The following is a 12,458-nucleotide window of genomic DNA, read 5'->3' as shown; positions in this document are numbered from 1 at the left end:
TGACTGGGCTGGAGCCACCAACTGGGACATAGCCTTGTAGTGGTTGCATCTGCTCACACAATTTAGGGGGTCAGCACGGGCCCTGGGGAGGGCTGGAGCCCCTTTGGGAATTGGGGCTCATAGGGGTGAGACCAGACAAGCAGGGAGGGGCTGCCAGGCTGAGGAGAGAAGCCAAGGGTGTTATGTCTTTCAAGACACAGACACCCTAAGACCAGAGTCCCAGCCTCGAGCCTCAGAGGCCAAGATGAACCAGCCCTCGGCCCCATCCTGGCACAGGGGGTAGGGTCGTCAGGAGACACCGCTCCCCCCATCCAGCCCTCCCTGCCTGAAGGTCAGTAGGCTGTAGTTCTAAAGGGGGGTGACCAATGCCTGTGGCTGCTTGGGGTTGGGCTGCCCCCTTACTTCCCCTGGGAGGCAAATTTGTTGCCTTTAGGGATGAATTTCAGGGAGCTGCTGAATATTCAGAAGCGGGACTGCCCCCGTTTGGGGCCATCATTGAGAAACTCGTGGCCAAGCCCATGGCCGTATTTACCGCAGGCCACCTTAAAGGCATCAGGCTGATTGCGATCGGGCTGCTTGGCCACACTATCATCGTGGATGGTCTCCATGAAGGCTGACCACGGCTACAAGAGCTCGTACTTGGAGTAGCTGGAGAACAGCTCGTAGCTGCACTTGGCGTACACGTAGACAGCGGGTTCAAAGTGATTCTGGAAAACCTCACCCCCGGAGAAGCTGCAGAAAGACATAGTACTGCCAGGTTCCCATCCCGCTCTCACACTCCGACAGCTCTGAGTGCACCGACCCCACCACGCATATCTTATTTTGAAGTAAAAAACCAAAATGGGCAAAAACACCTAGCGGCCCGATAAATGTCCTCAATGGGCTGCATGTGGCCCACGGGCCATAGTTTGAGGATCCCTGGTCTACATAGTGAGCTCCTACCACCCCTTCAGATTCAGGTCAAGTGTTACTCTGTAAAGAAGTTTCCCTGCTCAGCAGGCTTGCCCATCTCCTTTGATATTCTCACAGTTCTTTTCATATTCCTCTACCATAGCATCACCATGTTCACCATATTTGATCATGTATTTGTCTCTTCTTCATTATTATCAGTAGCTAAAGGACAGGGAATATTTTATTCTTCATTTATTTACATTCCAGTACCCCACACAGTACTATGTACATAGTAGATGCTGAAAAAGCACTGGATAAAGAAATAGTAAGTTGCTAAATAAGTAAAATTATTTAAAGCAAGCGTATCGTTTGTGTCTTTTGCCAAGCAGCAAATATCATCACAACCTTAGCTTTGCATTCTACCCACTGGCAATATTGCCTTGTGCAATGGGGAGTGAAGCGTGACTGACACTGTCAAAGAGTGTTAACAATGCTGAAACCTGGGTGAGCAGGACATAGCCCCACAAAGATTTGGGTTTCTTGTTGAATCTGCTTCTAGCTTCTCTCTCATTCACACCATTCAAAATCCAGCTGAAAACATAACTTTTACTAAAGAGAACGGTTGCAGGAAAACTGTAAGTTTCATCATGACATGATTTACAGTTAAAAGGTGGCATTAATGTGATCAGTGAATTTCAATGGAATGTGTAACGGGTGTGGTGTGGTGGAGGTGGTGGTGGTGATGTCTGTCTCTGAGAAGTTGACCAAGGATGGCAGCCTGTCCTTGGGGATAGCACTAAACATTACTTATATGGATCCCTAAGGGGATACTCTAGCCAATATTATGCTGCTAATCATACCTTTTGGACCATGTTTCGTTTCATCCCTCAATGACCCTGGTTGCATGCTACAGGCTACCTGGATTTTCAGATTTTGTCTTTTTGGGATGTACAGCATTCATCATAGACCACATCGGAATTCTGTAATTTGGAAACCCAGCTAAGGGAATTAGACTTTACCTTAAACACACTTGTTGCAGATGAAGGGAACGGAAATACTCCTTTGGAATTAGAGCTGAAAAACCCTAGTGTGAGAAGAAACAAAGGACTGCTATTCTAAGGTTGTGTATTAGGAAGTCAGTGAACTTCAGTTCAAATCTCTAGCTTTTGAGGTTGCCCAATAATTGGCAATTAAACTAACATGTACTTGCTATTTCCATACTTTTTATACTTTTTATGGCATGTCTTAGTCCTGCAGACACAATTTTGCCTTAATGAATGACCATGAGTGCAATTTTTGCCTCATGTCTATACTCATTTCTTTCTTTAAAAATGTTGAGTTACTTAAATTTTTAACCTGTATAAGTGAACATTCCATGTATTTAGTCTAAAAAGCTTTCCTATGTATGCATATTTTCCACTTCTCAATAGGTTCTCAATATTGATTCTCAAATCTATACCATTAAGTAGATTAATGATACTAGTATTAGAATTACCAACTACCTCATGGTGGTTACTTAAGTTATTTGTCAAGGAGCTGATAATGCTGCCTCTAAAATGAACCAGGAATATCTAGGTCTTTGTTTCACATATATAAATGGATTTTTTTCATTTAATTATAAGCCCTTGTCTAAGAACAATTAGTTCTTATGATGTGGCCCTGCTCAATACTTACCTTCAAGAAGAGATCTCTGAAGATATGGATATTGTGGCAAAGTCTGGTGAAGAAATCAGATGCTGCCCAGCTATCAGAAATAATGGCACCTGGGTTCTTAAAGTCTTGTCTTCAAACAAGTAACCATCTAAGGGAGGTGTTAGTTAAGGCCACACAAAAGGAGCACACCGACCCATGTGATCTAATGATTGTAAATAATAAAATCCAAGTTCAGAGGAGGGAATTGTACTAAAGCTTCACTTCTGATCACTCCATTTGCAGAAGGCTATGGATAACAGCGAAAACCCAAAATCTGTTTGCCAAGTTCCCACCTGGACTAAGCTTTCATTGAACTCCCTTAAACCATTAACTAGGGAGATGAATAGTCTTGTCCTCAGAGTGCATTAGAAAGTGGATTGCTGAAGATATATTTAGGATAAAATTTAACATATTTTCATCCATTTTTGATATATTTTCATTTCTATTCTGTTTTCTCTTAGATTGAGGTTTGGATGTTTTATTTTATTGTTACTTTAAAAATAATTTTATTGGGGGCTTGTACAGCTCTTCTCACAATCCATACATACATGCATCGTGTCAAGCACATTTGTACATTTGTTGCCATCATCATTTTCAAAACATTTTCTTTCTACTTGAGCCCTTGGTATTGGTTCCTCATTTTCCCCCTCCCTCCACTACCCTCCCTCCTTCCCTCATGAACCCTTGATAATTTATAATTTTTTTTCATGTCTCACACTGATATCTCCCTTTACCCACTTTGTTGTCCGTCCCCCTGGGAGGGTGTTATATGTAGATCATGTGATTTGTTCCCCCTTTCACTTTCCCCCTCCTTCTTTCCCTCCTGGTATTGCTACTTTCATTATTGGTCCTGAGAGCTTTATCTGTTCTGGATTCTCTGTGTTTCCAGCTCTTATCTATACCCATATATATGCTCTGGTGTACCTGGATAATATAAGGTAGAATTGGGGTCATGATAATGGGGCTGGGGGGTGGCGGGAGGAAGCATTAAAGAACCAGAGGAAAGTTGTATGTTTCATCGGTGTTATACTGCACCCTGACTTCCTAGTCTTTTCCTTGTGACCCTTCAGTAAGGGGATGTCCAATTGTCTATAGATGGGCTTTGGGTCTCCACTCCGCACACCCCCTCATTCACATTGATATGATTTTTTGTTCTGGGTCTTTGATGCCTGCTACCTGATCCCATCTACAGCTCAAGATTACACGGGCTGGTGTGCCTCTTCCATTTGGGCTTTGTTACTTCTCAACTAGATGACTGCTTGTCTTCAAGCCTTTAAGATCCCAGACATTATATCTTTTGATAGCCGAGCACCATAAGCTTTCTTCACCACATTTGCTTATGCACCTATTTTGTCTTCAGTGATTGTGTTGGGAAGCTGAGCATCACGAATGCCAGGTTATTATAACAAAGTGTTCTTGCATTGAGGTAGTACTTGAGTAGAGCCCAATTTCCTTCTGCTACCTTAATACTTAACATATAGATATAAGTACATAATCTAGATCCTGATTGTTATATATAAATATATTTGCATATGTACATGCCTGTATTTAGGCCCATTTGCCTCCTAGCTCTTTCCTCTATTTCCTTCTACATTCCTCTTGTCCCCCTATCATGTTCGGCCTTCATTAGGGGTTCAGTAATTCCTCTCAGTTACATTGCCCTTGATCATGCCCTACCAGGCATCCTACACCCCCCTTGCTATCGATTTTAGATCACTTGCTTTTCATTGTTCTTGGGTTTGTTAACACCCACTTCCTTTTTTGTCATTGCTAAAGATATTTTCCCAGTCTGTAGGCTCTCTTATTACTCTTTTAGTGAATTATTTTGATGTACGCCGGTGTTTTATCTTCATTATATCCCACTTGTCAATTTGTGCCTCATTTATATTTGTGTCCTTCCCTGTTTCCAATAGCCTATATATTCCCGCGCCAAAGTTCTAGGATTTGTCCCAATTCCCTCATTATTGGCCCTAATAATTTGGGGTTTTACCTCGAGGTGTGTAATCCACCTTGAGTTTATTCTTGTGCATGGAGTGATCTCAGGGTCTTGCTAAATTTTTCTGCAGGTAGATATCCATTTGTTTCCAGCACAACTTGTTGAAGAGGGCATCTGCTTCCCATTTGATATTTTTGGGGTCCTTATCTGTGTGCTGAGGCTTTTATTTCTGGGTTTTCAGTTCTTTCCCATTGGTCTGAATATCTGTCATCATATTATCTATCTATCTATCTATCTATCTATCTATCTATCTATCTATCTACCATCTATCTACCTACCTATCTATCTAATAGACTTCTATTTGTTGATCTTGTATCCTGCCACCATCATGTCTAGTATTCCCCTTGTGAAGTTTTTGGGATTTTCCATATATAAATTCATATTATCTGCGAATAATGATAGTTTCGCCTCTTCCTTTCCCAGGCAAATACTTTTGATGTCTTTTCTTTGCCTTTTGTTGTTAGCTAAGACCTCCAGAACGATGTTAAATGACAGTGGGGACAAGGGGTATCTTTGTCTGGTCCTCTTTTTAAGTGGGATTTTTAAAAATCTTTTCTCCATTGACTACCACATTGGCGGTTTTTTTTTCTTTCATATATAGCTTGTATTATATTGAGGAATTTTCCTTCCATTCCTATCTTCTCGAGTGTCTTAAACAGAAATTTGTTTTGGATGTTATCGAATGCTTTTTCTGCATCTATCGATATTATCACATAGTTCTTACAGTTTTTCATGTCAATGTGGTGAATGATACTAATGGTCTTTCATATGCTAAACAATCCCTTCATCCTTGGTATGAATCCCAATTGGTCATGGTGAATTATTTGTTTTATATACTTTTACATTCTATTGACCATTATTTTGTTAAGGATTTTTGAATTAGGGATATTGCTCTGTATTTCTTGATTCTTTTGGGGTCCTTGCCCTTGAATCTTTTGGGATCTTCATTCTTTTGGGGTTTAGGCATCAGAGTTATACAAGCTTCATAGAAAGAGTTCCGGAGTTTGCCATATTTTTCTATGTTCGTGAAGAGTTTGTGTAGGATTGGCATTAGTTTTTCCTGAATGCTTGGTAGAGTTCTCCTGTGAAGCCATCTGCTCTAGGGGATTTTTAAATTGGCAATTCACTGAAGACAGATGTGTGCATAAGAAAATGTGATGAAGAAAGCTGATGGTGCCCGGCTATCAAAAGATATAGCGTCTGGGGTCTTAAAGGCTTGTAGGCAAACAAGCGGCCATCTAGCTCAGAAACAACAAAGTCCACAGAGAAGAAGCACACAAGCCTGTGCGAACACGAAGTGTTGAAGGACACAGGCAGCAGACACCAAAGAACAAAAACCATCATTGTGTGACCACCTTCCACACATAAACGCTGAAGACAAATGTGTGCATAAGTAAGTGTGGTGAAGAAGGCTGATGGTGCCCGGCTATCGAGACCTATAGCGTCTGGGGACTTAAAGGCTTGAAAGTAAACAAGCGGCCATCTAGCCCAGAAGCAACAAAGCCCACATGGAAGCAGCATACCAACATGTGTGATCATGAAGGGCCAAAGGGACCAGGCTTTAAACACCAAAGGTGGGGAGGGGGAATCATATCCTCGTCAATGAGGGGGCCGTGTGATGGAGACCCAATGCCCATCTCTAGACAACTGGACATACCTTGCAGAGGGTTAGTGGGGAGACAAGTCACTTAGGGTCCAGTATAGCAATAATGAAGCCCACAACTTTCCTCTGGTTCTTGAACGCTTCCTCCCCCCAACTACCAGGACCCCAATTTTGCCTTGCAGACCTGGTTGGACTAGATGATGCGCAGCGGTACAGACGGGAATTGGGAACGCAGGGAATCTAGGACAGAGGAACCTCTCAGGACCAGGGGTGACAGTGGCGATACCAGGAGGGAAAGGGGATGTAGTAGGGGGGAATGGATCACAGGGAGCTACGTGTGGCCTCCTCTCTGGGGGACAGGCAGCGGAGGGGTGGGTGAAGGGAGACGCCGGACAGTGTAATATAAGATACAATAATAATTTATAAATTATTAGGGGTGCATGGGGGAGAGGGGAGGAGGAAGGGAAGGGGAGGGGGGAAAAAAGGAAAATTAGAGGCTAGCGAATTTTGGGAATGATGAGAGCAACAAATGTATAGATGTGCTTTATACAATTGATCTATGTATTGTGATGAATTGTATGAGCCCCAATAAATTGATTTAAAAAAAAAAAACAAACCTTGAGACAGGGCTATACATGCTATTGTCTGTGGAACAATGCCTGATTTTTAAATTACTTCTTACTGGACTGTAATAAAATAAATACAGAGATTGAGAATAGAAAAAAAAAAGTGCAGTGTGAATAGGAATTTGTTCATAGTTGTTTTTTTTTAACTATAGTCCGGCCCTCCAACAGTCTGAGGGACAGTGAACTGGCCCCCTGTTTAAAAGGTTTGAGAACCCCTGATGTAGACAGTGGACATTCCAGACAGAACAGCATCAAGGTCTGAGACAATATGGCCCCTCCACAGAACCGTTTTAGGGCAGGTGTGTAGGCTGCTCTGTGGAGGTAATGGGCGTCACGAAAAGGTTTTAAATATTGAAGAGCCAGTCGAAGCTTGTGGTTTTGAAATGTTCTTCTGACTGTTACAGTGCAGACTGAGTACAGTTCAGTGTATCTGGAGGAAGGAAGTAATATAGCAATAGAAATCCATCTGTGATGAATGGGAGCGAGTGGGGTTGTGACCATTCAAGCCTGAGAGAAATGTCGGAATTTGAGATATCGGTGGGAAGTCTCAGAGGAGATCTGCTGGTGCAGTAGTTATACATTGGACTTCCAACCTTAGGGTCTTCAGTTCAAAATCACCAGCCACCCCACTGGAGAAAGACAAGGCTTTCTATTACTGTAACAGTTACCGTCTCATAAACCCACAGGGGGCAGTCTACCCAGTTCTGTAAGGTCACTATGAGTCAGAATTGAGTCGATGGCAGTTAGTGAATGTGCGGTCCAGTTGGCATTTGTACCTTAGCCACAAGATGTGGTAGGACAATATGGATTGGTGGTTATGTTGTGCAAAAGCATGGGTGTGAGTAAGGAAGCCCTTGTCCAGAGGGAGAATGCACCTGAATTTTAGGAGCAGAAGCAGAAAGAAAAGCCAACGAGGCAGAGCCCGAGAGAAAAGCAAGGAGGTGGGACTCCTCCCACTGGAACAGAGTGAACCTTAGATGCCAGGACTCTGACGGTCACAAGAAGAAAAGCCAAAAGGTCTGGCATCAGAAACCAGCCTTTGAAGATACAATCTGCATTAAGTCAAGATGTCCTCTTGCTCAGTCTTGACATTATATAATTCAGAGAGCCACTGGTCTGATATTCAAGAGGCAATTTCAAATTTTACTGAAGTCTTTCAAAGAACACCACAGATGAATATGGTAGGTTTCTCGGGAGGGATACCTGGGTTCTTTGCTTCACGGCACGGAGAGAATTCTCTCAGCAGAAGCACTTTTGTAATCCAAGTGAGTATATATGAAGGAAAGGGAACATTTCAGGTCTTACTGTCTCAAAAGGGTACACCCTATTACAGAAAGCATGCCAGGCCAAGCAGAAGTCGTGGGGGAAAACCACATGGAAAGAATACAGGAAGAGGGAGTGTGTGACCCCCACCTGCCAAAATGGGGAATCCCCGGGGGCCAAGAGGGTGTGCAGAGGGGGGTGGCACAGAGTTCCACAGGCACTTATGTGCATGTGAGAGACTCCCACCCTCCGCCTGCAGCATGCAGCTGAGCAAGAGCAGAATAAAAGAGAGACCAGAGGCAGGCCCAGGGGCATGCCGGGCTGCGAGCCTGGCACTTATTCTCTCCTGACCCCCTGGCTGGGGAAGGGATGGTTGAGGGCGCTGACCGAGCCTCCTGCTGAGTCCAGGCCCACCTGTGTAATGTCAGGTTCCTAGGTTGTAGCTTTAGGCTTAAGTTTCTCCTACGTTTAGGAGGTACTAGTCTGCGCATGCTCAGTTTGGAGTTTCCCACAGGTGTCTAATCAGGTATGCCTGATTTCTTTCCAACCTCGGTATGGTGGCCTGGACAGCTCACTTTCGTTTTGCGCAGGCATTAGGAAAGACAACACCCATTGCTTCTAATCTAGCGACCTAACATTTCTCCTCAAAATACCCAACAACATTTTGAATCCACTCTCTTCTTCCTGTATCTGCCACCTCCCACGTGTCTGAAGTCCTTCTGCCAAATGCTCCAAAAGTCTCTCCAGCACAGCCCTTTGGGGTCCCTTCTGTCACCTTGTACCGCTCATCTTCTATGGTGCTTACATTTAGTCTCCTATCTTTTGATGCTTCCTTCACTCATTGCTCTATTTCCTTATGTAACATTTTATAAGGATCAAGCACATGATAAATTGGTGAATTTATCTTGATATATTGAGGAAGAGGGAGAGGCAATGTTTAACATTTCATAAGGAACAAACAAAGCACTCTTGAGAGATAGAGGAAGAGGCTATCTTTTCTCCTATGTTAACATTTTCCTGATTGAAAGAAGTGTGCTAGTGACCTTTGAGAGAGGGAGCTTGAAGATAAACAGTGGGAGGGAAGGCTGGTTGTGATAGGTTAAGGATTACTGGATGAGTGGTACAGTACAAGTGTGAGCCCAGACTATTTGTTCAGACACTTTCGTTGGGAAAGCAAGGAAAGCGTAAGGCTGAAAAGAGATGTCAGATGCTTGAGGTAGGTACTTTAAACATTTCTGAAAAGGATTTTTGTTTTGCAATAATACTTGAAGCAGAAATTCTTATCGGCAATGACTGACCTTTTAATAGACGATCAATACCATTTACATTGTTTGTTGTTTCTATGTATTGCTATTGGTGCCGATGAGGAAGGAAAGCACAGTCCCACCAGGGTGCCAACATTTGGACCGTTTCTATGAGAGGGATCTCAAGGTTCCCTGGAATATACAATCACAGAGATGGTAGCAGAGCATTGAAGTTTAGGAATTCGATGAGACAAAGTGGTTTAACTTGTAGTTGCAAACTCTAGGTTATTCATTTCACATTATTTGTTCATTCTGTAAATCTCCTCTGGACAAGGAAGAATGCCTTGGTGTGCTGTAGGGTAGGCACTGGACCACTGACAAAAAGGTCAGGATTTTCCACTAACCAGCTGTCAACTCCTGTAAAGCTTTAGTCCCGGAAACACTAAGAAGCAGTTCTACTCCGCCCTACAGAGTCACTATAAGTCATAATCAACTCTATGGCACTGGGTCTTTGTTTGGGACAAATGAAAGTGGTCGCAGGGACTGTGTTGGTTTTAGGTGTTGATTTTTGACCCCTGGCAGGCTCATGTACAGCACAATAAAAATGTTACCAAGTCTTGTGCCATCTTTATGCTTATTGGTATGTTCAAGCACATTGTAGTGACCACTGCTTGTTTGAGACTCTTCCAATCTAGGAGGTTCATCTTCCAGCAATAAATACATTAGACAATAATATATTGTGTTCCACAGAGTTTTCAATGGTCAAATTTTTCACTCTGTCCTTCTTCCTAGGCTGTTTTGGTTGGAAGTTTTACCAAAACTTATCAACCATGGGTGACCCTCGTGGTTGAAATATGGGTAGCATAGCTTACAGCTTCATAGCCAGAACCAAACCACACAGAACCACAAACTGTCTCAATAACTCAACTCACTGCCATCGAGTCAATTCTGACTCATAGCCCCACCCTATAAGACAGAGTAGAACCGACTGTGGGTTTCTGAGATGATAAGTGTTTATGGAATTAGAAAGCCTCAGTTTTCTCTCTGAGCTGACTGGTGGTTTTGAACTGTTGAGCTTACTGTTCACAGCCACATGAGTAACCACTAGGCCACCAAGGCTCAACAAACTGACAGTGAAATATAATTCCTGGGGCTGTAGCAAGGCATCCCACTATTCCTATGTTAAATTTTCCTGACTCGAAGATTTCCCCAGAGAACTACTGGACTCTTGTTTAGAAAGCCGGTGATGGCCTTGGCCAAGTGAGTAGATTAGATCTCGGAGCACAGAAAGTAAAAGCAGATAGCAGTAATTCATCTAGAAGTTCACTGTGCAGGACAGGAGAATTTGTTCTCACTGGTGCCTTTGGCCCTTTGATATTAAAGAAATTATTAAAAGTAAGGGTGACTAAGCCTCACTGGTCCTCTATGGTAAGGTGGTCAGAACTTAATTTGAGAAAGTTTAGTCTAAATCAATGAAATAGGTATTATGTCTCTCCCTGATTATGCTTTTTTCACCTGAAAGAACAGTGGTTAGAACAAATACAGCTATGGAAGTAGCCAGACACACCTGGCCCGAAGGTTTTGCTTCACCCAGTGCATTATTTAATGATTTTGCCCCCGCCCCGTGGATGTGGCCAGTTATCAACCCCTCCAGGTGGGCAGAGAAGTCCATTGCATTACACCCCCATGCCAGCTTGCTGAAGGTGCTTCTTTCTCCCACTAGCCAAGATTGAGACCCTCCTCTCCACCAAATGGTGGGTGCCAGGCCCCCCCCATCTGCACCCATCTGACTATTCATTGGGGGAAGGGAATTTTGTGACAATTTACCAGACTCGGTGGCAGGTGACACCAACCTAACTGGCACCATTTATTTAGTGCACACAACCCCCGATGGTGCCTGGCTGCCAGCTACTGCCATTGTAGACCCTGAGGTCATTTTTGTGTCACTCCTCCTGATAGTCTCAAAGGATACAATATCGCCTTCCCCTCTGAAACACCTCCCCCAACCCTCTCTCCCTCACCCCTACCCCCAAACACATACATCCAGCTGCACTCACCTAGTGATGCTAATGATCTAGGCAAGTATCAACTGTAACCAGCACAGTGGTTATACATATATGGCCATTGTGAAATTTGCTTCTAGGGAGTCAAATAGCAATTTCCTCTATGTAAAAACAACTCCCTTCATATAATAACCAGAGTCCCAGGAGTAGCAGGTTGTAGGCACTCTCAAGCGGAGGTTTTGAGCCAGAAGATTCTCCTGTGGCAACATAGCTACTTCTGAAAGAGTCTGACAAGTCAGTGCTGCTGTACTGACAAATCCATGTATGCTTTTGAATTTCCTGCCTTGGCAGCCATGTTTTATTATTGTATATGTACTATTTTTAAACAAAATTTATCTTCCTTCCTCTTAATTACCATATGTCAATTTATTGGAACCATTGAACTAATTGATGGAATCTCTATTAGTATTTTCTTCTTACGTGAATGTCATTTATTCTCCATCTCTCTTTTCTAAATCACGTTGTATCTCCTTTCTAAGATCAGATGCTTGGCACAGGAAGAGACTGTATTTTCCAGTTTATCTTCATTTTTCACAAATACAGTACATTTTACAAATTTGAGCCAACAAAGTCAATAATGAAATGATCGTCTATGAACTCAATCCATCATAAATTACAGTAGTAAAAATTTTAAATGTCAGCAATAAAGTCTCTCAGAGTCCAGGGAATACCTGTTTGGATAATGACACACATGGCTACCCATGAAGTTCTCAAGCCTGATCTATCAATACCTGGGCTTCCACAAGGGAAAATTGTTCTCACAACAACACCAAGACAGACGTTGTTTGGTTTTTTCATTGTGTTGATCGGTGTAAAGTCCCTGATGGTTTAAACGCTGTTGTGGCTAAGACCGAGGTGCCTTTATAGGATTGTTGTCGTAGTCCTGAAATAGGTTTGAATCACTGCGTTCCCTACTGCCATTCAAAACCCAACCAAACGAGATGCACTACCATTGAGGCACTTTCAACTCATTGTCACCCAAAAGGGCCTTTGCGTCTCCTAGACTGGAACTGTTTATGGTAGTAGAAAGCCTCGTCTTCGACACACTGGTCATTCTAAACTGCTGACTCTCGGTTACTG

General features: G+C 43.0%; 1 pseudogene; it reads right to left on the bottom strand.

Annotated features, from left to right (window-relative positions):
- Window positions 1-398: 398 nt before the first annotated feature.
- Window positions 399-755, bottom strand: LOC101654444 (annotated as a pseudogene).
- Between the last annotated feature and the right edge of the window lie 11,703 nt (window positions 756-12,458).

Source organism: Echinops telfairi, unplaced genomic scaffold, assembly GCF_000313985.2.
Source record: "Echinops telfairi isolate 266 unplaced genomic scaffold, ASM31398v2 ScPeMD7_7469;HRSCAF=8507_0, whole genome shotgun sequence".
Classification (NCBI taxonomy): domain Eukaryota; kingdom Metazoa; phylum Chordata; class Mammalia; order Afrosoricida; family Tenrecidae; genus Echinops; species Echinops telfairi.
The sequence above is the reverse complement of the archived record's forward strand: the minus strand, read 5'-3'. Positions and strand labels throughout refer to the sequence as shown.